Source organism: Ptychodera flava, chromosome 9 (assembly GCF_041260155.1).
Source record: "Ptychodera flava strain L36383 chromosome 9, AS_Pfla_20210202, whole genome shotgun sequence".
Lineage (NCBI taxonomy): Eukaryota > Metazoa > Hemichordata > Enteropneusta > Ptychoderidae > Ptychodera > Ptychodera flava.
In genome coordinates this window covers 25,355,672-25,379,594 of record NC_091936.1, presented here as the reverse complement: position 1 = coordinate 25,379,594, position 23,923 = coordinate 25,355,672, and the positions used below count along the sequence as shown (strand labels likewise).

Sequence of the window (23,923 nt, the reverse complement as noted above, 5' to 3'; positions counted from 1 at the left end):
TTGCCTGCAAGCCAGCTTATAATGGCTTGTTGTAAACCAGAGGAATTCTCAAAGTGGCTTACCTGTAAACCAGAAGTAGTCAAAAATTGGTTTGTCGATAAGCCACATTGCACTAATATCTGCCCATCTTCAAACCAGAGGGAACCAGAATTGGCTTACTGTTGAGCCAGAGGAGTGTGATATGGGTTTGTAAATAAGCCGTTGTTCAGCATTCATATGATAGTGGATTGCCTGTAAACCATTGTTCAGTACAGACTGGCTTGCTGGCAAGCTGAAGTGATCTATGCTTGGCGTGGGTAAGCCTAATTCACGTGCCATGTGCCGCGTGCCACACGCCGCGTGCCGCGAGCCAGAAGTAGGTGCATTTTCACTCCAATTTAATTCATTGATTCATTTTCATGAATAAATCAACATTTGGGCTTCAACGCCGCCTTCTAAATGCATGAACTGGGGACCAGCGAATGACCAGCGAATTCTGTGCATATGCAGAAAGGGACTCAAGAGAAATTATAGGGAGGGAGGGCCAGTATTTTTCAAAATCACACTGCACGTAAATTTGTAACATTAAAAATTGATCAATCAAAATTCTGTACATTGATTTTGTAGACCATATGTTAAGGTTGCTATATTGCAAATATCTAGGTCCTATGGTGTCTATCGAATTGTGACTGGTATTGGCGTAAGCCTATTGACAGGTATCAATCAAAACGTTGCAAACAGGTTTATTTTGTGGACAAGTCCACCATCCTGCCAACTTGTATCAATCAAAATCTTACCAAAACACTGTATGTCGCACGCGTGCAAGTAAAACCACAGTCCCGCCACAACACATAGGCTGCGGGTAGGCCTACCATGAACGCGATAGACATACTCGTGTCAGGCCAGGTCAATATTGATTTTCGAAACACGATACAGTCTTGCCCAGTTTTGGTGTCCTAATCGCGGGCAAACGACGACTCTCTCTTTATACCTCCATGCGTAAACAAATGCATTTCCAGTTAACCACTGTGATGCTAACCAGAGACTTTCCTTTCTTGTTCAACAAATTTCAGGCTGGAACCACGGTCCCTCCACAAACGTACATGTGACTGAAGGGCCCACTATCGCATAACGGTGATAAAAGCCTGTTGATTCGATGCATTTTGCAGGATCAGGACTCTGCCTCAGCCGATTTTCAGTGCAGTGGCGTTCCAACGCATAGGGCGATACTATTCGTTAAGGGTCAGAAATCAGCACGTGTTGCAATGAAAAGCCACTAAAATTAAAATGTCATGTGGACATTCCCATAGAACAAAGTGAATTTTCCCCACTCCAGACATGCCACATATCAGATCTCGGGGAACACTGTTTTTGCAACTCAAACTGGATTAAGTGATCAAAGATAGAGTGCGTATCGTTAACTTCAGTTATCACGGTAATAGGGGAATGTTGATAATAACCAAGCGGTCTTCTACATGACTGCTGCTCTCTTCCCTTTCAGTCCATTGCACGTTATGGAATACGATTTTCAGTATCTGTGGTTTGTGAGGCCGGAAATATTTCTACTCTATTTTTGTCTCAAGTAGACTATTTTGTGTTCTAAATTTTAGCATGGCTGGTAAGATTAGTGCTTGTGACAGAAAATCCATGGCTTAAAAAAAGCCATGCTGATGGTATGTAGTATTCCACAGAATATGCGTTTTGTGACGCAACTTGCAACATCGCACCAAAGGTGGGAAATAGAGAAAAACTAAAATTATCAGCCAATTGTATTTCACTTTGTCTTTTCGGCATCAACTTTGAGGGTGAATTGCTTCCGACCTAGCGATCACGTGAACGGATAGCGTATCCCGTAGTAGCCAACTTTTCTACCTACACGCTGTGTTATTACCGTAACATTTGTTGTTCCGCATTACTTCAATTTACGTCCTGGTAATGAAAACAATTACTGACACCCTTTCCAAAATATCACTATGATTCACCATCAGTTTGTCACAAAGATCGCGAAGGTTTTGCGACAAAATGCACAATTGTACCGGTCTTTACATGCCAATAAGTTTGAATACAATGAGAACACGGCCGGAGGCAAACTTCTCCGCTCTGCAACAAGTCGGCTCCGAGACAAAGTCAGCCTCTCTGTGTGTAGAGGTGTCGAAATTGGTCAAACTCTAAAGACTTTATTCCATCTAATTAATTTCAATCCCCGACTTTTGTAAGTTTGGCGTAACAAAGGTAGTGTTGAGATGGGTATTGTGGTGTTGCCTGAATATACTCTGGGCATGTATAAACTAACGCAATTCCTAGATTCCGTATACTCTTTTTAATTAGGCCCTCCCTCCCTCCCTCCCTATAATTTCTCACGAGTCCCTGGCACGTGGCGCGTGGCACGCGGTACGTGGCACGTGAATTAGGCTTACCCGCTTGGCGTGTACATATACCACAAAAAACAAAACTGGAATGCACAGAAACCAGACTTGGCATGCCAGAAAGCAAACAATCCGTTTACTGACAAACAAGCCGGTTTATTTTTGGCTTGAATGTAGCTGGCTGGCAAACCAGAAAAATTTGCAGTGTACTTAACGTATTTGACAAATGCTCAGTCAGTATATGTGTGCATATTGTTGTATACCAAGCATTTTGTCCAGTCTCTGGCCTTTGATAATCTTGATCTATTATCTCGTAAATGAGTAATTGGCACCGGTAAAGATGTGCATATGTTATTAAACGGATAACTCTCGGTAGGGCCCTACCGAGAAAAATCGATAAAAATGGGCGGAGCAAAACACAACTAATATGGTTTCTATGTGAACAAAAAGTAGCAAATTAAAAGAGCTGGTTGAACACCTCAAAAAATAGAACGTGCACGCCACATAATGTAAACAATGACTGCACGGTGACTTTACGTATAATATATTCACCCAATTTTACCGTTTACTTTTCATACGATACATCCACTCATTTCCCCATAGGTTTGTCTTGAACATAGACTTTTTCGAAGTCTTACTGGAGCAGAGGTTCGGCGCGGCGGCGCCTCGGATTTGTACAAACCGTGATTACGTTGCCAGGCGATCGACACTCCTTAGTTCTCATGCGTCATGCATGGTGTACGTTTCTCGTCCGAAAATGAAGCGTTTGTCATTGCATTCAGCGTGTTTTTGAATGATTCAACATAATGCGTATCATGACAGTGGCAATAGCTATCCGCATCTTTGTATACGGGTAAACGATGCAGAAATACAGCAAGTAGTTTTTCTGCCACGGGATCAATTATCGGGGTTTTCCTCGGCTCATAGTGTACATCACTCTTGCAAGGAGTCTTGATGGCAGTCGTATCTGCCTTGATAATGAAGTACCGTTTTGTCCAAACGACGTCCTAGAAATGCCCTATTTCAGGAAAGAACAAGAAAAATCAAAACAGTTCTGGGAGAACAGCAAATTCACCTAATACATGTCCAAATTTATCGAGTTTGATTATTTCAATGGACGACGTTGGACGTTTACCACAATGCTCAATGGCTCAGTCGCTAGTCGTCTACCAAATTTTGTAGAGCTTTTGTCTTACAAACAATCCTTTCCTCATTCGACCTTAGTTCAGCGAGGCAGGGCTGTGTCTCCATTATAAAACGTAGTTTTCCACAGTTCTTGGATGGTAGTTGTAATTTCCTTTTCAACTTGAAAATTCGTTGTCTCATGAACTCGGCGCTGTCGGATGGGACAGTACCGACGACTATTCCCCTGGTTTCGATTACAAGTTTTATGGTGACCGAAATGAAATGTGGTGTCGATTTGTTGTCTTATGATTATTTCAAAAAGCTTCTGCAAAATACTTATTTTAAAAATCAAAACTGCTAATAATTAATCACTAAAAATAAAATCAGAATAAAGTGATCGCATGAATTCTCGGAGCATTTGTTTCAATGTTCATCCCTCCTTATAAAATAGTGAGTTCTAGTATTTCGCTACTTTGAACGAGGCTTACCCTAATCGAAGAAACGCATATTGATTGCTTTCTTAGGTCACGTTACGAGCACGGACACTCCATTTTATGAAAAGATCGTGTGTGATCTAAGTCGAGGGCTAGCAAACGCGAGAATACCCTCCGGGTCTCCATCGACTACCTCATATGTAACGCAGTAAAAAACCAGCAAAAACATGGATTATTTCAACCATTATCTTTGTGTACAAAATATATACATATTTTAACCATGGCTCTTACACGGAAACCATTGGGACAAAATAAACTTCATCAAAGTTTAGTGCCTTAAACCAATTAACCTATCAAATAACGGTCTACTTTGACGTTGACGTAATGTAAATATACTCAAACCTGTAATCACATCCTGCCTTGCTACAAATAGAACAAGCTCAAAGTCTCGTCAAACCAGTCTGAGACGAGCACAGATAGCGATGTCTCCGTATGTGCGGTCTGCTCGCTTAAACTGAGCACATAAGGGAGGACTCTATCAACACAGGAGAGTGAACAAAAAATCACTGCAGCTGAGCTTACTTCTGGGATCAACCCTCGAGTCGTTTTCTAACGACACTCCTCATGGTCTATAAAACCAGCATCTAAAACAAATCCTTCTTACAAAATCGATCGTTATGTAACTTTGACCAACATGTGAAGCTTGAAGGAGTAAGCATTCCGTCGATATCCGGAACGACAACCGAAAAGTCCGGTGAGTTAATTCAAACACACTTTGCCCACATCGCTCAAACAGTTAAAAGGTTTCACGATAGCGGTTTTAACAACGGGACTCTGAATTTTTTTTGCTTAACTTGTCTCCATTTTACGCCACAACTTATCGTATAAAACCAAGATGCAATCTGTCATCGAATTGGTACTACAGTCAACCAAACTAAAAAGATTGCTGAGCAATACAAAAAACATCATCCGGCAAAGAAAATAAAAAACTGAGAAAGCTGCCATATAACTAATCAAAGTCGGCGGCATGAATTATAAACCAATACTCTCCTCAGACCAAACCGATTTCAAAGGCCGTTTACAAAAAATATTGTTAACGAAACCATGAAACCTTGGAATGGCTAACACAGAGAAATAAGATTTATTTCTCGAAACAGCCCTTAAAGCAGGCACCAATATTGACCCGAAATCTATTAAAAAGTCCAATTGACACAAAACCAAAAGTTCGAATAATCGATTTAAATGCCTAAAACAAACTAATCGTTGTCAGATTAGTACAACATTTACTGTTAACATAACGAGCACTAACAACGCTCAAATATGCCCTAAAACAAATATCCGTATAAGCGTCCAGAAACTCCGGTCGATGCTTGTTCATGTTAATTATGACACCACACACCGGATCGCGTGACTATAGAGTCAGTCAATAGTGGCTAACTCTGTCAATAACGAATCTAGCTTCTCCTCTTCGAAGATGACTTTATCACTCAACCAAGCGGAGGGGATACAAACAAGAGAGCGACTGATGAAGGAACCCCATTTTTAGTTTCAAAACACCGTTAAGACGAATCACTCAATCAACAAATCGGTTTACCGGGGACCCAGATCACATGACTAGGGTCAAAGCACTATCGATTCACCGGTGTCTCGCCATGTATTCCACACAAAATAAATGCAATGATCCTTTTATTCACCATATCGTAATATTAAACAAACTTGGTAGAGCCGATGTGTGGAGTTCCCTCATTTTCCTTTACTTTAAACTGACGTCGTCGATGGGGAGTAGGTTTACGATGTTTTAAAATTGTATTTCATTAAAGCAAAGTGTACGCTAGCAAACTTGAATGTACGCCATACTGTCACACACGCATCGCAAAAAAAAAAGTAAAAAAATAAAAACAAATTTCCATTTTGTATGGCCTTCCGCTCCGTTCTGTTCCGTTTCTTCGATAAGGGTAAGCCCTTCGAACGATCCCACCAAAATCGAGTGCACTTGTACTTCTACACTCTCCACGCAGTCGCGATGCTTGTGGTAGTCATAGTCAGACTGCTAATCACACTATGTCAGCTGGCTTTATGAAGATAGCGGTCACTGATGAGCAGGAGGAAGCCTCGGGAATTTTCTTTGCCAGGAATGAATTGGAGCTAGCTGTGATGGGGATCGAGCGTGGACATTTGAGTGCAACTTCTGGAATTGTTTAGTATGGTGACCTCAGCTGCCGCCGGCGACGTTTGTCAACTCGACGTCTGATCAGCCTCAAGTGACCAAGCAGTGACGACCGAACATGCCGAAGGCGATAGCAGGCGTCAAAAAAAATAATCCCGGTTTTGTCAGCACATTGGATTCTGGAGGCTACTTGTTTTTTGAATTTTGACTTTGTTCGCTTTGTGTTACATAGGCATGCACGGCTTAGGTCGGGAATGAAAATGTATATCACTTTTGGAAACAGCTAAGCGATAGTTACGCATTGCGCTTTCAACAGTACGTTGAATAGAGGGTAAAACTTGAAATTTGAAAATAAGACAGAAGATATACAGACAGTGTAGACAAAGTGAGATATCATGCCAGAACAAACCAGACGTACTTTATGTCAGGCGTAAATCTCAGTATAGGCCTTCCTGTCTATAAATGTACGGCTCAGGCAGGCCAACATAAATGAAAACGGTCCTTTTCAGGACCAACAAATTTTCCAAAAGAGAACTACCGAATCAAATATGTTTGCATGTATTCACTCAATCTCCGTACAGAGATTGTAGCGCCGTGGAAAATTATAACCTAGCTGGGGAGTCTCAGCAGTAGCCACACTAATCTCTGCCACAGGCGACGGTTTTCACCAACTTTTTGGGTATTGCGCGTTTTCCATGATATACATTTTCTGTCTTTTTTATATATAATACTTCGAACCAAAAAAAAATTAGATAAATGAATAGTACACTAGTTTCAATATCGATCCTCGAATTCGTGAACACTTGCAAACATATACCTTGCTCTAGGTTACAGGGATGTAAATTGATGATTCAAAATGTATGCCCCAACGGCTGTCAGCTTTGCAGACGCGATTTCCGGAGTTTTAGCAGATTATTTATTATTTTTATTGGTGTATTAATGTATTATTTTTACCAGTGTGCGGAAAGTGCGATCTCTAGCTGGATTGCTCCTATCCATTTACTATTTCTGTCACTTTTATTCAGCCAGTTGGGCGCGCGCAGGACTGAAAGGAGTCCGAGTTTGGAATATTTAAATTTGCCTGCAGCAGAGATTGGTGGGGGCGCGCGGTCAACGACTCTGAGACCCTCTAGCTTGGTTCGAATTATCCACCACGCGCTGCTGCCCAACTGCGCTTCAATCTCTGTGTGGAGATTGGTATTTACTGTGCGTTTGTATATTTCGGTACGCTCCGAGTATTTGGTGTTTTTTTTTCCGCGTTGAACAATCAACGCTACGTAAAAAGTAAACAACGTATCGCTAATGACTCATTTTCAATTTGCATATCATGTCAATCACGCAGATTCAAACTGAACATCGAACATTATACCGGCAATAATACCGGCATATATTTTATCCTTTTTCTGGTTACAGACGTCATTTCAAATTTACTGTCGTCAGAAACCAAGTATATTGTGCTCCAAATACTTATACACATATCCCTCAATTTCCAAGAAAAAAACATTATTTGTAGATTTCTAAATTAATGGCATTTATCGACGACGTCCAGAACGTACCGAGTACGTTTGAATATCCCACCATTATGACCACTCTCGTAGGTTCTCGCACTTTTATACTGGAGTTGGTGCTTTAAAAGCTAGTAAAAGAAGTAGGGATAATGAAATTTCTTTAATATGGCTCAGCGTTATGCAAAACATTGTTCGAAAACATTGGAAGATTGAAGTTTGACTTTAAAAATCTATAACACATTTTGATTAACAGTGTTGAGTAGTAGAAATTCTCAACTGAACGAATATGACTATTATATTATATAGTCTAGCTTGTCAAATAGCCACTCTCCTATACCAGTCAAACTTTCATTTTAACCGTACAATTTTTTATATGGTAAAACTTTCAAGTCTCCCTGAGTTAACATAAATTATCTTCATGGGTAAAATTAATGTTGACAAGCGACCTGGCCGCCAATACCGCTTTGCTTTGAGTTGATGCTGAACATAACTGAACTTGCGCCATAAGATCCCCATCCGTCCAAATATGAAGCGTGTAACACTTCTTGGTCTTTTGGCTAGAGATTGGTTTTCATGAATTTAGCTTGGTTGTGTGTAATGGTGCTTTACTGTCTGTTCTGTGCTGTTTTGTGTCTATGTTTATAACTATGATATTATGTATTTTGACGTAGTATTATCGGATAATGAAAGGATATGATTGAGATTATTTTATAGGCATATATGCATATTCGAGGTCAAAGTTCATCGACGTCATGTGACGGTTTGTCAAAACATTGCTTCCACAGTTAACCCTATATACCAAAATTCAGACATCTAACTCTACCTGCAAGCCCATAGTAAGATATGCACATAATTTATGAGGTATAGGTAGTGGCCGGTGACATGACATTTAGTCACAAAAGTTAAATCTAATACTTACCCCTGTCTACCAAAATCAGACTTCTAGCTCTATAGGGTAGCCTCGAATTATACATGTTCATAATTAATGAGGCACAGGTAGGTGTGAGGGTCAAAGGCCAGCAGGCAAACTCAAAATCTAGGTGTGCAACTTTGTTCCCTACTGGTCATGTGACATATGTCAGAAAATGTTGTTGCCATACTTATCCCTATATACCCAAAATCAGACCTGTAGCTCCATTTGTTAGCCCAGAATAAGACATGCGCATTATTAATGAAATACTGGATGTGGCTGGTCACAAAATTTTGTCAAAAAATATTTTTTGCCATACTCATCTTTATGTATCAAGCATCTGACCTTCAGCTCTATTGGCTAGTCCAGAATTAGATATGTACATAATAAAAGAGGTATTTGAAGCGGCTGGTCATGTGACAATGGCTCAAAAAATTTTGTCGCCATGCTAATTCCTTTTTACGAAAATGTGACCTTTAGCTCTATTCGCTGACCCAGAATTAGATTTGTTCTCAATTAATGAGGTACAGGAAGTTGCCGGTCATGTGATATTTTGTCAATACATTTTATCACCATACGGATCCCCGCATACTACAAATCAGACCTCTAGCCCTATTGGCAAACCCGGAATTAGAAATGTGCATACTTAAGGTAGAACGCACCTCGGGGACAGATATTCGGGCCTTCAAATTTTATCAATTTTCTTCTGACCTACCACTTGTTGGGGCTCATTTTGAAGCTCTTGGTGAAAGAAAAGTTTTCACAGTCTTAGTTTTTCGAAAATCGAAAATTTTATTTTTCCCATAGAGTTAACACAGGGATGGCGGCCATTTGAATTTCAAACATCGCAATCTAGTACCAAAGTTTGCACGGTGACCCCTGATTTTTATTCTTGCTTCGGTAAGAGAATGGTTGAAAGTTTCACTGAGGAACGTTTGAACAGAAGTTTAAGTCTTTCACTTTCGAGGTGCATATTACCTTAATGAGGAATAATATAATATGAGGGTTAAAGGTCAACAGTTATCCCTAAATGTAGGTTTTCATTTCCGTCCCATACCTGACATGTTCGATTGACACCAACTGTATTTGAATTTTAAATATAACAGGCTAGAATAAAATATTGCCGTAGCTTAGCTGTACAGGTATTGGTCAGGTCAAAGGTCAAATGTCATTGAAAAATGTGAAAAATAATACTTCAAAAAACTTCTCAAAATTGACATGGCTTGTGACCTGAAATTCCGCATATGCATGAAGGACCCTTGCCCTATGGTCTAGAAAAACTAACAATATAATTTAATTGATTAATTTTTATGCAAATGGGATGGATTTAAAATATTCAATCGAAGGTAAGTGAGGGGTCATGTGACCAGTTGGCATGGTAATAGAAGGAAAAAATACGGTCTTTGAGTTTTACCGATATGCCAAATTGCAGGTCATTTGCTGCAACGATCTTTGAATGGAAGCCATGGTACATGAAAGTAAAAGGTCATGGAAGGTCATCCACACATTGTCCCAAATATTTTGGTCCCATACTGCCTTATATGAAGCAGAAACCAAACCTGTAGCACACGTTAATCCTGAGATACATTGATTTTGCATAATTAATTAGTTTTGTAAAATATTAACCACTTAAAAATTTTCTTCTCAAAACGACACATTGCATCTCAGTACTATGTCCTACAAAAGTGTTTAATTGCTTTTTGATTGGTCAATTTTCATGCAAATTAGGCAGAATACAAAATTTGAATCCCAGATGGTAGCCAGGTCACATGACCCACTGAATTGAAAGGGTCATGTGCACTTGTAGTAAGTGGGCTTAATAAGCCCTGCAAGTTTTAAATGGCTGCGCTACGGTTTTTGAGATCTAGCTTGGCAAAAAAATGACCGAAGAAGAAGAAGAAGAAGTGGAAGAAGAAAGTTGAACCCCGTAAATACGATAGGGCCCAAGCTCTAGTGGGTTTGAGTTCCTAATGTAAAGAGAAAGATTACAAGAGGGTTTCAGACCCATGGTCCCAAAACCCTAACTATATAAAATCTGCTTTCCAAGTGGACTCACATTCTCCAAGACTCATTTTAGCTTCGTTCGGTATGTTCTGCAATTGTGTTTTTTGTACCTTGTTTTGCATGCACGGTGATCGCTGTCAGCGTTTACTTCTAATCAAATTATAAAAACTGTGGTGCGCAATGGTCTCAGTCAGAAAAATGTAACAACTTAGCCGGCTATTGAACCACTCTTTTTTGGGAGTGGAGATTTAGCCGAGTGGTTCTGTCTGTGGCCTCTCAGCTAGGCGACTGATGCCGTATGTTGTGGGTTCGAATCCGATTGAAAACTATCCGAATTCTTATGTTCGGTTACTCAAGACAACAGTCCTCATTCCTTGGTTCTGGCCCGAATTCCGAATTCTTGTCTTCATGGGCTTTTAAGATTATGTAAGTCCTATGTTCTCCAATGTAAAATTAGTAAAGCGATTCTGTTGAGAGAGATAGCTGACAAACAACCCGTCCCTATACATAAACTATGCACAAACTGTCAAGTCAAATGTTGCCGTCGAGGTAACGTTACACAAGGGCCATGCTTACATTGGACATAATTTAACTAAAATAAAAAAAATGTAGCAGAAAACATTGCCATGTATAGCATATCGGTTTTGTCATTTACCTTACTTAGTCACTCATAATGGCGTTCTTCTCTTCCTCCTGTTGGTGTTGACAAATATGGCTGACAAAGTACTTGTAACAGAGTTTGTGACCTTTGTACTGTGCGCGAGACTCTCAGAACAGCTTACATTCCTCCCAGTCACTGTACTTGTAACTTCTGTTGGAACGACTGTCAACATGCTTTGAAGGCATAAACAGTTGTAAATATTTTATTTGTGTGCAAGACAAGTATGTTTTAAAAACTTTATAAACGACAAGGCTCGACAAATGATGATATACCATTTCATGTGAAATATTGGAGTGGACGACGTATGATGTGGTTATTTTCTGTGTTATCTGTTAATGTTTAATTTTGACATGTTGCAATGTTTACGTGACAGGAAATTAATATTGGTGCCTTAAGAGTGTGCATTTTCAATACTAAACATTCGAGAAAATTCTCCACCATCACTTAGTCAGGTAATTGTTTAAAAACTATCACACCAATGGCCACTTTACTGTTGATTAAACCTACTTGATACAGTCAAAAATTCTATATGTTTAAATACAAAATGACTGTGCCAAGGGTTTTAGATCAGAGCTAATGATTGGCACACTGTGTTAAACATTGAGACACAAGATACCACTTTCATTCATCAAAGCCTAGACCTGATAATTACTTTATTGAGGTAACACACTGATCACTGCTATTGAATCACGCAAACTTTGTCCCATGTAGACTGCGTGTCTCAACTGCACTGACTTTTAAAACTTAAACAAGACACTGTCATCGATCAGGTAAAAATATACAAGAAAATTCATATTTGGTGTATAAACGATAATCTGTAAGTAATTGTCTGAACAAGACTTGTACATGGACCAGTTCATGGTAACGTTACATTGTCTCTCAATTTTGAACACAGGGTGTCAATCGTAAACTCCCATTTACAATTCCAGATAGAGCTGGTTTGTCTTTGTACAAAACAGAATTTCTGACTGCATCAAGCGAACTTAATCAATAGTGAAGTGGCCACGGGTGTAAGTCAATCTATTAGTGTACAGTCATGACCTAATTAATGTGTCAACATTTTCAGTAGTCTTTCTACTAAACTACTAATGTACAAGATACCTATATTTGTGTTGGAATTTTTTTTATTCAGTGCTTGTGAAATGTTTTGAAAATTTATTAGATGTTTAGTAACTATTGAAATGGCAACAATAACGACACACAGATGAGATGCAATAAAAGATATGAAAACTAGTTTTAAGCTACTTCTCTCTGAGAAACAAATGGACAAACTGAAAACGTGTCTACAAAAATAAGGCTAGCAACTGTTTCGTTTGTATGTGAACGTCTTGAGATATTTAGTGTCACATAATCCTAGGTTTGGTTATTTACAAGCTGGTAAGTAAAATAAATAAAATGCAATGCGTAGCAAGAGTCGCCTGCACAAATTCACTAATTTCATTTTGTTCCGTAAAACTTTATGCGCACTGGTTGTATGATTGTTCTGATTCAAGTCTTGACCAGTACTTGCTGCACATACGTTATTCTTATATCATTGTAAGATTGAATACTGTCAGAATGGACAGTAAATTGGTCACAGTTTAGACATGCAAGTCTCCAAGTACCTAAGCGCTAACTCACGGGTAGAATGTGTTGCTTTGCTTCGCAAGGAAGAAAATATTTGTACTCAGTAACTTTTCAAATGAATTTTCCAAGAAAAACACTAACACAATTGGAACTATTTTGTGATTATAAGATGAACAGTAAAAATCAAAGAATATACTCTCTGAGAGAGTGTTTACTCAAAGCTTTGAGTAATAATCAATTTTTCTAGTGAAAATATCAAAACTGTAATTATCGAATTAAATGTTAAAGTAGTATAAAAAAATTGTAGTATTTAAAGCCATCTGCTTTTCAAAAATTGTAAATTTATCCTTTTTGACAATTTTTAAGGATAATTCATCTCATTGATACACATTCTTGAAAATGTCAAGATTAAAGGTCAAAACTTGATGATTGCTGTATTGTTTAGAGGACCTGGATGCATTTGAAGGTTTCGGGATCATATCTGATTGGTTCTTTACTATTTCAAAGTGCCTCTCTAGGCCAATCCTTAAAAAAATGTTTAGGGGTCATATCTAAGTGGTCCCTTAAAAGATTAAGGGACACATCAGGGTGGTCCCCGAAAGTTTCAAGGACTCATCTGGGTGGTCCCTGAAAGTTTCAAGGTCACATTAGGATAGTCCTTGACAGATTCAGGGACACCTCAGGTTGGTCCCTGAAAGTTTCAAGGACTCATCCGGGTGGTCCCTGAAAGTTTCAAGGACTCATCCGGGTGGTCCCTGAAAGTTTCAAGGTCACATCAGAGTGGTCTCTAAAAGATCCAGGGACACATCAGGGTGGTCCCTGAATGTTTCAAGGACTCGTCTTGCAATGGCGGTCTTTGAAAGTTTCAAGGTCACATTAGGATAATCCTTGAAAGATTCAGGGACACCTCAGGTTGGTCCCTGAAAGTTTCAAGGACTCATAGTCTTAGTCATGTTCACGCTACGATCACAGTTGCTGACATCATTGTCGAGATCGGGAACAGCACTGTCACTCCACAAACAAAGGACCGTGGTAACATACATCAAATTCATCGGCGATATCCAGTATTCCGTTGCTTTCCATGTAGTCCTGTCATTAAATAATTGGGGTAATGGACGTCCTACATTCAGAATCGGTAACCTTTCCCGACGAAGGAATTAGTGCAGTGGACAAAATTCATTCGAACGTCGCGCCGTTTACACACTCGACTTGAAACAATGCAGAGTCTCACAACAATGTGACCCGTGACCTTTACTATGTTAATTAGCAAGGACCATATTAGTTGGTGTACGATTCGGTGTCTCGCTTAACGAGAAAAGTGTCATTGACTACATCTCCAAATTAATCATGAAGACTATAACACACAACCAGGGCTTTCATTAACAGCCGTCAGGCGGCGATTTTTCGCCGCCTGACAACCGGGGAACGCCGATTGAAAACAAACACTGATCCTTTATTTTACCCTTTATGATTGGGTTTTACACAGAATTATTGAAAATTACATGTGAAAATGTGATTTACGTTTCAATTAAGCGCGAATCTGTATAACGCGAACTTGCCTCACTTACTTCCGCATTCGAAAGAAAGCTTCACTCAGAGTCAGATATCTATGATCTAATTGCCCAATCAAGTTGATTAACATTGATTAACATTGATGCGTCGCGTCATCTGATTGGTTTATGTCCACGACTTTGTTTGATATGGGGGTCGGGAGGAAAAAAGTAATTTTTAATTGTTTCAAATTTCTTGAAATTCAATAATTTATGCCACGATGGAATACAGACGTTTACGTAGTTGCAATCTCGGATTTACGAAGTCAACTGAATGAAACCGTATAATGCCATGAGGCTAGTATATGGTGGAGAACATATGTAGTCATTTCTGGCGATTGAGCAGCGAGAGACTGAAATTATTAACCGTCAAAGGTAAAGCTAATTTGCTAACAGATATTTTATTTTGAATAGTGAGTAGAATGACTCGTAAAATACTCATATTTTGAACGTTCAATATGAGGTTGAAAAAAGTTGGACTTTTTTCCGTTTCTAATTTGTTTCATGCCGTACTCATGGTGACTGTGACTGTACAGTCTCCACTTTCAAGCGTGGCCTCAGCGTCTCGACTCTAAGTTTGGTTCAACAAATTTTACTCCGGTGTTGTTGTAGACTATACTGATCACACAAGATAATTTTTACTGGTCGATTCATATTATTGCTATTAAATGTAATAAAGGGAAAGCGGCTCCACACATCACCTATACTATTTGTGTCGTTCTCTGTGTTTATGTTTGTTTTTGTGTGTCTGGCTCTTGATGTAGATGGATTACAGTCAACTCGCACCTTTTCCAACCCGCCCAGAACCAACTCGCCCGATACCAACTCGCCCGTTGTTTGAGATGTGATGTAGTATAATAATACCTGGTGTTATAGATTCTACGAACCTTGTGTTGTAAAATTTACGGAGTGTCCACTGACAGGCGATTGTCAAAAATTGGGAGCCTGAAATTGGCTGTTGACAAGCGGGACTTTTTCGCCAATATTCACCATATTTAAGGCAAATAAACTGCTCCCCTTCCACTTGGATGAAGAAAACAATGTTTACCATGTGAAAATTACAAAGTAATTTGTTGTTGGTTCGAACCCGATTGAAAACACTAGCCGTATATATTGTACGCAGTAGCGAAAGCCGTCATACGCGCGCCCGGGTATCACCTGAGCAATAGCATTGCGTTAGCCACTGACGGTCTGCGCGTGTTTTTGGCCGATTGTTGTTGTCGATGTCAAGTATCTTGCGTCGTAAATCCTTCCTTTTATCTAGCCAGACGTTATTTAAAGTCAATGAAAGACATGTACATAGTCATTTGTACAATTTTCTTTCATTTCACAATTTACTGTCAGATAAACAATTCGGTTTTCGTACGTTTCACTTTTGTCAAACAGCGTTGACTAACATTACCAACTCATGGTACCAGGCAATCGATAGTGGAAATCTAATAGGTGTTTTACTTGTAGATTTAGAGAAGCCTTTGACCTAGTTCATCATGGTACTTTACTTAAGAAACTCAGACTTTATGGTTGTTCAGAGCTGACAATGGGCTTTTTCACTTCATACCTCGCAAACAGAACTCAGTTGGTGTCCTTTAATGGAACCCTGAGTGATTCTCTTCCTGTCAGTACAGGTGTACCGCAGGGATCTATTTTAGGGCCCCCGTTGTTCCTACTTTTTATAAATGACCTCCCTCTGGCTTCTGAAAATTCTGATATGTATATGTATGCTGATGACACGGCAGCTCAGGTGATCAGTCCCAAAATTAACGAAAATGAAACCAAGCTGAGCAGAGATATGAATCTGATCACACGCTGGTGCGATCACAATAGTATGTGTGTTAATTCACAGAAAACTAAGGTTATTGTCATTGGTACAACGCAGAAAAAAGCCAGAACGAAAAATCACATCAATGTTATGTGTGGCAATGATCAGCTCGATTGTGTAACCCATGAAAAATTGTTGGGTGTAACCATTGACGACACCCTAAATTGGGAAAAGCAAGTAAATTCAGTTTGTAGTAAGGTAGCCTTTAAATTGCTGCATCTGAAACGTATTCGTCCCTTTTTAACTCAGAGAGCTAAGATGATATTTTACAATTGTTTTATATTACCCCATTTTGACTATTGTTCTAACATATGGGGTCATTGTTCCAACAAACTTTTACTTCGTGTTGAAAGACTACAGAAAGCTGTAGCCAGAGTACTTTTAGACTCAGATTTTAGCACTCCTAGTCGTAATTTATTTGACGTTTTCAACTGGTTACCATTTAGAGTGATGTACAAAGTCCAAAATAATTTGGCTCCTAAATATTTGATGTTTTTAGAAGTGTCCAGAACGTCCACAGTCGTAGTACAAGATCTGTAGACAGAAATGAATTATATATTCCAAGACACAGAACTCAAATTTTTAAGAGGAGTTTTACGTATAGCGGTGTCAAAATATGGAATAGTTTACCAGCAGATGTCAAATTTTGCTCTACTCTTCACTCTTTTCAAACGAAATGTAAGTCTCATCTTTTGGGAAAAATGTAATTTTTAAGCCATTTTTGGCGTTTTTTTATATTTTGTCGTCTGTTTCTTGCTGTCTTAATGTTTTGTTTTTCTCTGTTCTGTTTTTTTTATATTTTTTTTAATGTACATATTGTATATTTCTTGCATCTCGAAACTGTGTGAGAAGAGCCTTCGGCTCAACAGTCTATCGAGTTTAAATAAAGTCTAATAATAATAATGATAATAATAATAATAATAATAACAAGGCAGTATTGCTGAAGGCAATGAGTACTTGGGCCGTGATAGAGTAATTTTGAGGACAATATATACTACTATTCAAATATGGTCTTGAATTTCCTCCTGTCAATGAGGCATTTGATTAACTGGTTATTAAACGAAGCAATGGCATGGCAACGGCAAAATATGTCTAGCAACTTTTGTGGAGTTTGAGGCAGGGGTTCTTTATTTATAGCGGGAATTGCTTAAACTCCTTAAATATTCAAATTACAGCAAATTTCTTTTGTTCTCGATGGTAGATGTCTAATATTTAGATGGGCATATTTAGATTTCTACCCTATAGTTATCCCTATATACCAAAAATCGGACATCCAGCTCTATTGGCTTGCTCAGAATTAGATATGCGCATAATTAATGAGGTACAATATGTGGTGTCATAAGGTGTCCCATCATACCATTTATGAAGGGTGTAGCACTTGTGGTTACTGAGTTGTGGACAAATATATATATTTGAGGTCAAAGGTCATCGAGGTCACGTGACATTTTGTCAAAATAATTGTATTGCTAAGTTATTCCTATATACCAAAAATCAGACCTCTAGCTCTATTGGCGCGCTCAAAATTATATATGCGCATAATCAATGAGGTACAATATGTGGTGTCATAAGGTGTCTTATCATACCAAATATGAAGGATGTAGCACTTGTGGTTACTGAGTTGTGGACAAATATATATATTGAGGTCAAATGTCATTGAGGTCACGTCACATTTTGTCATAATAATTGTATTGCACAGTTATTCCTATATACCAAAAATCAGACCTCTAGCTCTATTGGCTCGCTCAAAATAAGATATGCACATAATTAATGAGGTACAATATATGGTGTCATAAGGTGTCCTTTCATACCAAATATGAAGGGTGTAGCACTTGTGGTTACTGAGTTGTGGACAAATATGTATATTTGAGGTCAAAGGTCATTGAGGTCACGTGAAGTTTTGTCAAACAAATTATATTGTTAACTTATCCCTATATACCAGAAATCAGACCTCTTGCTCTATTGGCTCGCTCATAATAAGATATGCACATAATTAATGGGGTACAATATGTGGCGTCATAAGGTGTCCCATCATACCAAATATGAAAGGTTTAGCACTTGTGGTTACTGAGTTATGGACAATAATGTATATTTGAGGTCAAAGGTCACCAAGGTCACATGATATTTTGTCAAAATGTCTGAGATATCTGCGTGAACCGATGGACTCACTGATGGACTCACGGACGGATATGAGCCAATCTATAAGCCCCTGGACTTTATCCGTGGGGACAAAAAAACTGTGTCACTGCATCTTTAGGCAATATGAATACGATGAGAAACTAAATTTTTATTTTTCTTGGCATCATACATGCGAATCTATGGAGAACTGCCTTATACATGGTAGTCTATGGAGGTGTAAACTAAAAAGTCCTCTAACACGGCCAAATTTGAAAGCATTGTGAAACAAATCGATGTGCATCTGTATGGGTTGGGTACTAGGCGTGAACGGGACGCACGGACATGACCAAACCTATAAGTCCCCTCGGACTTCGTCCGTGGTGATTAAAAACAACGCAACAGTTATTACAGCTACACCTGCGGTAGGTTCATATCCAGAGCCCCGTACGGTCTGCCGCCGTCGCTTGAAAACAATCTCATGCACCCGGCCATATGGGCAGCTGGCCGGATGCATGACTTCCCGGAGAAGGCGAGCTGTCACGTTCAAGCTCAGGATTATTTGTCGATCAAATTTCAGTAAATTTACCTTACCTAGATGAAATTTTGTCTATAGGCTGAAATTTCGCCGAAGTTGACAAAATTACATCGATTTTTCAGGTTCATATGCGACATTTTTGAGTTTTGAGTGCAGACAGAAATAAGTTTTGAGGCAACATGGCTGCGACCCCATGTTGACCCCTAGCCCTGCGTACGATGCTATGTGCTACAGCTAACACACAGCATCGTACGCAGGGCCAGCGAGAGAGTTGCCGACATCGACGGTTATTTACGAGAAGTGAATAAAAGACTGTCATTTTTGGAAGCGATCGAGTAGCTGAGGTAGGCTGGGATACGACTTGGGCCCAAGAACGCTGAATTTCGGCAGTAATTTGGCTTTTTACGTCAAGTCCCAAAATGGATTTGAAGTCACCGACCCAACGTACGGGTCTTTGCAGGGCTGTGGTGAGCGGGGCGGTTAGCTGTAGCGGAACACACAGCATCGTACGCAGGGCTAGTTGACCCCCAAGTGAAAATGTGTTCGCGATCAAATCTTCTTATATTTTTTCAGAATTTTCAACAAAATCATTGCTTCTTACATCTTTTGTAAAATATAAAATACTAAAATAAAACTGCGATGTGCCATGTCTCCAGATTTCTAAAATATCGTTCGTTGACCGTTCAACGCAAACTTGTGACGCAGTTGAAATTCAATACTGACCGCCAAATAATCTTAATGAGACGAGATCAGTCTAGACATCCTCCAAATTATCCAACCATTCGCATTGGAGTTCAGCTCGCTTAGAGTATCATAACATTTTTCGGCCTTCTTTTAAATATCTCCCATTTAGGAAATAAATACACAAGCTACCTCGACAAAACTTCGTGCACCATCGAAGACCAAACGCACTACAAATCTGTCTTGACGTCATCATCTCCTTACATGGTAATCGGCATACCGTATTTTTTAGCAAAGGGGACACAGAATACGTCGGAGTATTCAGTTTCAAAACGTATTACATTGTGTGATGTTGTCAAAAAAAGTCATGTTACTGCAGTGGTATAAATTACAAAACACAAAAGTTCAAATCAGTTTATTTTGGACTGGCTTTACCCAACATTTCATATTGTTTCTTATGCCAGATTTGACCACGTGCTTACTGGCGACCCCTTTTCATGCAAATTTTGTGTCAAATGATGTGTTCCCCTGGAAAAACAAACATACGATTTCTAAATGAAGGAGGCGAAATTTGCCCTCAAGACTCGAAACCACCCCTTATGGGGTGTACCTAGCTATTTTTAACGAGCTTCTCGAATCTGCAGCTCAATTTCGAAATGATGGTCTGGTTTTCTCAGCTCAAGGATAAGTGTTCTCCATCGCTGTGGGCATTACTATTCTCAACCGGGGGTACAGTTTCCAGTCGTAATGTTTTGCATTGTGTCCGGGATATAAAACCTTTCCTTTTCAAACTTTCTCTTTGATTAACACTAATCCACATCTTGTCAGTGATTAAACATGTTTCAAGTTTAAATGTTAAATTCTGGTCTCGAGCCCTCCTGTTCGACCAAACCGAAATTACCCCTCCCACTTTGGCTCGTCCAGTGGGTGTAGCAAGGGTCGTACCATCGCCTAGGAAACGGAGGGTGCATTAATTGTTGCATTTCGATGCACATTTTGATTATATTCAGAAGATTTTGTGGCCAAAACTCAGATAGAGAAGCATTTATATTCACATCTCACTTATTCAAGACTGGCTGAGAGCAGCACTTCCATTCAGTTAACATCATTACGCCATTTATTATGCCAAGAAAGATGAAGCCAATACATTTTGCCCCCCTGGTCTCAGCCAGAAATGGTTATACCTTACAGTTTTTTCCCACGGAATGAAAACAAATGTACTTGGGCTGAGGCCCAAGTACAATAATAATAATAATAATAATAATGATTTGTCAGGACGAGGTACTCATGAAAAATTGCAAATTGATTTCGGGCAAGTTGGTATCAGGCGAGTTTGTCTTGGGCGAGTTGTTTTCAGGCGAATTAGGGAGCGTTCAGTTATTATGGCCGGGGGTGGGGCGGCAAATTCTTCCTGCGCTCAGTTAAAATAAGTGAAACCCCCCTACCCATTGTACCAAAAAAATTATGAACCCCCCTTTCAAGATGACAAAAATTTCATGACCCCCCACATTGCTGAGTAAAGCTGCACACACAAACACCTCAGGGGTATCGAGTGATAGAATCCCCCTAAAAAGGGCTTAGATTTTTTTAAATAACCTTCCTTACAACTCAAAAGGTGTTAATGCTCAGATTTCCCATTCTGACTTGCTATAATTTTGAAATTACCCCTCAAAGGGGTTGGACAGAAATTACTGGTGGATCGCAATATTTTTGCGCAAGCGTGTGTTTACATATTTTGATATTTGGATTTAATTAAAAATCAGCTGTTGGTAATGTTGATTCACTATACATGGTATACATAACACTATGAGAAATATTTTTGAAAAATGAGATTTGCTTATTTTTCATGTTTTCCCATACAAAACAGAAGAAATAGAGGTAGTCAAAATAATTTCAATCTTTACCTCTCATAATTTCTAAAAAATCTCCCAGGCTACCAAAATAACCTAAATGATTTCTTTTCCTCTGATGAAAATCAGAGTTTGCAAAAGAACACAGGTTACCCATTTTTTATAGATAATTTGTACACTTGCAAGGAGAGAATTTATACGTAGACTTGAATTGCTGGGGCAGAGAATAAGCAAGCCTGGAACCTGTTTGACAGAGAATTAGAACCCCAACACTTGGTGAGGCAGAGAATTGGTACCAAGGAAACTTAATTAGTGGGACAGAGATTTCGTGTCCGACACTTGCTGGAGAAGAGAATTAGTACCCCTGAAACTTACAGGGGCAGAGAAATAGTACCCCTACAACTGCTGGAGCAAAGAATTAGTACCCCTGGAACTTATAGGGGCAGAGAATTAGTACCACTGGAACTGTTGAAGCAGAGAATTAGTGCCCGACACTTGCTGGAGCAGGGTATTAGTACCCCTGGAACTTACTTGAGCAGAAAATTAGTACCCCTACACTTGCTGGGCAGAGAATTAGTACCCCTGGTAAAGCTGGAGCAGAGAATTAGTACCCCTGGAACTTGCTGGAGCAGAGAACTAGTACCCCTGGTAAAGCTGGAGCAGAGAATTAGTACCCTGACAGGTTTAGAGAAATTTCTCCTAGCAAATCAATGCAATGTTGGTAGTCTGAATGGCATTTGATTTTTCTACCAGAGAAACTACAACTTTAGCATGAAATACTTTCTTTTTAAGCAAACATCATTTTCTTGACCTTTTTCATTGGAAATAACAAATGATTGCCAACCGAGCCTATAGTTCACAATTTTGCAAGAGAGAAAAATCAAGATCTAACTATGCAGCTGATGTTAACAAATCTACACTGTAAATATGTATGTATCAAAAACGCCGATTAATGTGGAGTTGGCTGCACAGTTCAAACTTTTGCACTGAAAAAAACAAGAAAATGAGTGGTTTTCCTTTGATTTTCATTTATTTTGCTTCAAAATTTGTGAAAATCTCATTTTCCAAAAATATTTTCATAGTGTTACATATTTTCTCATACATGTATGAGGAATCTATGTAATACTTCCTCAATGCAAAACTATATCTATGCATTTATAGATAGTTGATAATTTACATAAATGTACAATGAAATAGGGTTGTTACAACTGGCATGTGGACAAAAAGTTTGACCTTAGAATTTCACCAAAAATGTTCATCCACTATACATGGGAGTCAATGATAAAATTGTGAATAATTGTTTTTTCAATGAAAAACTTGGTATACTTGTGCATATACAGACGTTCAATAATTAACATAATTGTACTTGATTACAATATGATATTTAAAGTGCATATTATGTGTACAAAAATTCTGATTATGGAATTTCACTGAAAATGTTCATCCACTATACATGGGAGTCTATGAGGAAAGTATGAATATTTTTTTTTCCAATACAAAAATAGGTAAACCCATGTATTTATGTACTCTCGATTATTGATATCAATGTACTTGATTAGATTAGGGTGGTAACAAATGGATGTGTTCGCCAGAAATTGGATTTTGGAATTATACCAAAATGTAGATTCACTGTACATGGGAGTCTATGAGGAAAATATGAATAATTTTTTTTCCAATACAAAACTATCAAAATCTGTGTATTTATAGACATTTGATAATTCATTTTAAAGTACTTAGTTAGCCTAGGATGGTTAAAGGTTGATATGTGTGCAAGAAATTAGATTTTGGAATTTCACCGAAATGCTGATTCACTATACACTGGAGTCTATGAGAAAACTAAGAATATTTTTTTACAATGCTAAACTAAATTAATTTGTGCTTTTATAGGTGTTTGATAATTGATACAAATGTACTTGATTCAAATAGGGTATTTAAAAGTTCAGATGTGGACAACAATTATGATATTGGAATTTCACCTAAAAGTATTATTTAACTTTTCATGGTACTAGTAGTCTCAGTACAGGTAACTATTAAATAATTTCCCTGACAAAACTTGCTATATCTCTAATATGTAAGTAATAGGAATTGTTCATTGCCCTCAGTGCAGTGAGCTTGATTTACAATAAGACAAGCCTCAGAGTTGTCAAGTCAAGATGTTCATGTGACAGATAATTATACTTTTGTTCAGATTTACAGGTGAATAATTTCAGAGAATGAAATCATGCAACGAATCATTTTTATCTCCCAGAATATTTCTAAAAACTGAAACTACTTTTTGATGGGATGGATACTTATGAAAATAAGTGACCCCCCCCCCCCTCTGAGCTGTTTGGAAATATACATGATCCCCCTTTGCAGTTTTCAAATTTGAGGTGAACCCCCCCCCCCCCCTGGATTTTGCCGGCCCACCCCGGCCATAATAACTAGACGCGGAGGTGCGAGATAAGGGTGATCGAGCCACTAAATTTTTTACCAAAATTTTTCGTTATTTTTCTTTAACAGTAAGACTTAAATGTGAGGATGAGATTACGACAAAAATCAATATGTCATCAGATTAATTTTGCAGCTAGGAGAATTTGAAATACACACACTTTATCCAATTGGAATGACAGAAATTTATGAATCTCCTGTAAGCGTTGCCCAACCCGATCTA

At 38.7% G+C, this 23,923-nt stretch overlaps 1 protein-coding gene across 1 annotated transcript in view; it reads right to left on the bottom strand.

The window, feature by feature from the left end:
• Positions 1-12,290: 12,290 nt before the first annotated feature.
• Positions 12,291-23,923, bottom strand: part of LOC139139636 (putative ankyrin repeat protein RF_0381) — a 45,185-nt gene continuing 33,552 nt past the window's right edge. Inside the window, exon 17 of the mRNA XM_070708506.1 lies at positions 12,291-12,856. The gene's annotated coding sequence lies outside the window, so the exon portion shown is untranslated. The remainder of the gene's footprint in view (positions 12,857-23,923) is intronic.